Source organism: Ursus americanus, chromosome 13, assembly GCF_024610735.1.
Source record: "Ursus americanus isolate L20-20 chromosome 13, mUrsAme1.1.p, whole genome shotgun sequence".
NCBI classification, from domain to species: domain Eukaryota; kingdom Metazoa; phylum Chordata; class Mammalia; order Carnivora; family Ursidae; genus Ursus; species Ursus americanus.
The window spans coordinates 59,630,974-59,633,853 of record NC_142139.1 but is presented as its reverse complement, the minus strand read 5'-3'; positions in this window follow the sequence as shown (position 1 = coordinate 59,633,853).

Below are 2,880 nucleotides of genomic sequence, written 5' to 3'. Positions count from 1 at the left end.
CTGAGTAATATTCCATTGTATATTTTAAAATAATCTCTCTTTTTACCATTATCTGGGACATAGAACAGTTTCAGAAAAGTACATATATACTAGTAATGCTTAACGATGATTTTTTAAATAATTAGCTTTTTTAAAATAATCAGTTGACATTCTAAAAAATAAAACATGTATAATAAAAGAAGCCATATAAGAAAACTTACATATATTAATGATCATAACTTTATGAGAATGTGTCTTCAGGATGCCACACATAAATTCAGGGACTCAAGAAGCAATTTTTCACTAATATCTCCTCAGTAAAATTCTTTTCCACATTCCTTTACCCCTTGCTGCTCCCCTTAACCTTCCATACTCTGGAAACATTTTCAGGATACACTGACATATATATGCCATCACTTCAAGGGACTTACATTTAGCCTTCAAAAGGGACATTTAAACAAAATTAAAATTATTGGGGCGCCTGGGTAGCGCAGTCGTTGGGCGTCTGCCTTCGGCTCAGGGCGTGATCCCGGCGTTCCGGGATGGAGTCCCACCTCGGGCTCCTCCGCTATGAGCCTGCTTCTTCCTCTCCCACTCCCCCTGCTGTGTTCCCTCTCTCACTGGCTGTCTCTCTGTCACATAAATAAATAAAATCTTTTTTAAAAAATTGAAATTATTTTTAAAAGGGGGGGACATTTATATTTTAAAAGAGAATTCTGTAAAATAAAAACTCTCTGACATTCAAAGGAATGAGTACTGCAATCTCAGACACTGTCAGGCAGTGGTAAAGATCTTTGGAGGCAAATGGACCTCATATCAGACCAAGTACATGACTCGTACTGACAAAATCAATGCAGGTCCCAAACTCCTTGGGGTACGTTCTGAGACCCATGCAGCACAAATTACTTAGCAAAATGAAAAGCATAGGCTTTCACAAAGCCCTCCCTCCACCCATTCCTTTCCTTCCTTTAAACTGTAAAATTATTAACCTCGTGCTATAACTGTACTTCCGACGGCCAGGCTAGCCAGTCCAATCAAAATATCTTCTTCGGGTGTCTCTCTTACCCTCTTCTCTTCAGGCAAACATTCACAGGATGTGATACCCAAAGCGACTCTGCATAAATCCACTGGGGGCTTAAATGTTCAAATCCCCACTTGGCTGTTTATTTGCTTTATGACTTTGGATGAGTTTCTTAATAGTTCTGTGCCTCAGTTTCCAAATCTGTGATACAGTGATAATAACGGTACTGACCCCCAAGCCTTGGTGCAAGGATGGAGTTGATGCCCATTAATGACCAGCTCATGAAAGTCCTCAGCAGAAACTATCTTTGTTGTTGTTTTAAGACTTTTATTTATTTTATTTATTTGGCAGAGAGAGAGAGCAAGCACAAGCAGGAGGAGCGGCAGAGGGAGAGGGAGAAGCAGGCTCCCTGCTGAGCAGAGAGTCTGCCATGGGGCTCGATCCCAGGACCCAGAGATCTCTCCTACAGGTGTTGCTCTTAACGGCGCACTTGAAACGTCAACAGAGGTCATCTGGGCAGTTGGATCATAGCTCATGTTTGAAAGAAATAAACATCTTCCTAATAAAAATAACGAACTTTGAAGAAAATAATTAATAAATAAATAAAAGAAAGGGGAGAAAAATAAAACCCAGATCCTGTTCACTCTTTCATCGCTTCCCAGCTGGGGGAGCCAAGGAAGGCCAGGATCTCTTTGGAGTGACCCCCTTTCCCTCCTCACGGTGGAACGCAGTGGGAGTGCTGTCAGCAGGTGAGGGGCTGAGGTCAACCCAGAGGCGTGGAGAATACCCCAAGCGGACTGCAGCAGACTCGGAGCTATTACCCTGGAGGCACTTGTGCCGTTTCCAAATGTGTGTCCTTGTCTGCGTCCCCCACTTGGACTCAAGGGCACAGGCTTGCAGCAGGGGCAAAATCTTTCCAGCATCCAGCTTATCAATCAAAAATCATTTTTAAATCTCTTCTGCCCTGAGAATGTCTAGATTTCAGGCCCGGCAAGGTTACATAAACGTTCAGTCTGCATATGCAGTAGTGCAGTTAAATTTAAAATCTGTTCTATAATTTTCTTAGCAGATGTAGCTTTTTATGATGGTGGACCTTAGTTAACATTCGCTCTGCCTGAATCGTGCCAAGAAGTGACATGCAACTGGTCATGTGCGCCCCTCGCCTCCTCACCCTTGGCCTTGGCCTCAAACTTTTGGTTCCTTGAACACACCACATGCTCTCTGGCCTCTGAGCCTTTGCATGTGCTGTTCACTCTGTGGAGAATCTTCTCAACCTTCAATGCACCCCCTCCCTTAGCTTGTCCTCATTGTCTTTCAGGTGTCAGATTAAAAGCCGCCCACCACACCCACCCACACTCTACCACTCTCCTCCCCCTGCTGCCCCCCAGTAAGGCCTCCCCTGGGCTCCATAAAGTAGCTCAGATCACCGTGCTGTCTGTCCCCATAGCATGCTGTCAACCCTCCTCACATTCTGTTACAACCCCTGTTAATTGTGAACACTCAGGCAGCTGAAGACAGGGTTGTTTTTATGCCTAGTGGCCAGCAGAGCACATGGTAGGCACTCGAAAATGTTTTTGGTTTTTTTTGTTTGTTTGTTTTGTTTTGTTTTGTTTTATTTTGTTTTTAAAGATTTTATTTATTTATTCGACAGAGATAGAGACAGCCAGGGAGAGAGGAAACACAAGCAAGGGGAGTGGGAGAGGAAGAAGCAGGCTCATAGCAGAGGAGCCTGATGTGGGGCTCGATCCCATAACGCCGGAATCATGCCCTGAGCCGAAGGCAGACGCTTAACCGCTGTGCCACCCAGGTGCCCCTCGAAAATGTTTTTGAATAAATGAGTGAATGAACAAGAAGGCACTTATAGTTTTGGGTTTGTTTTT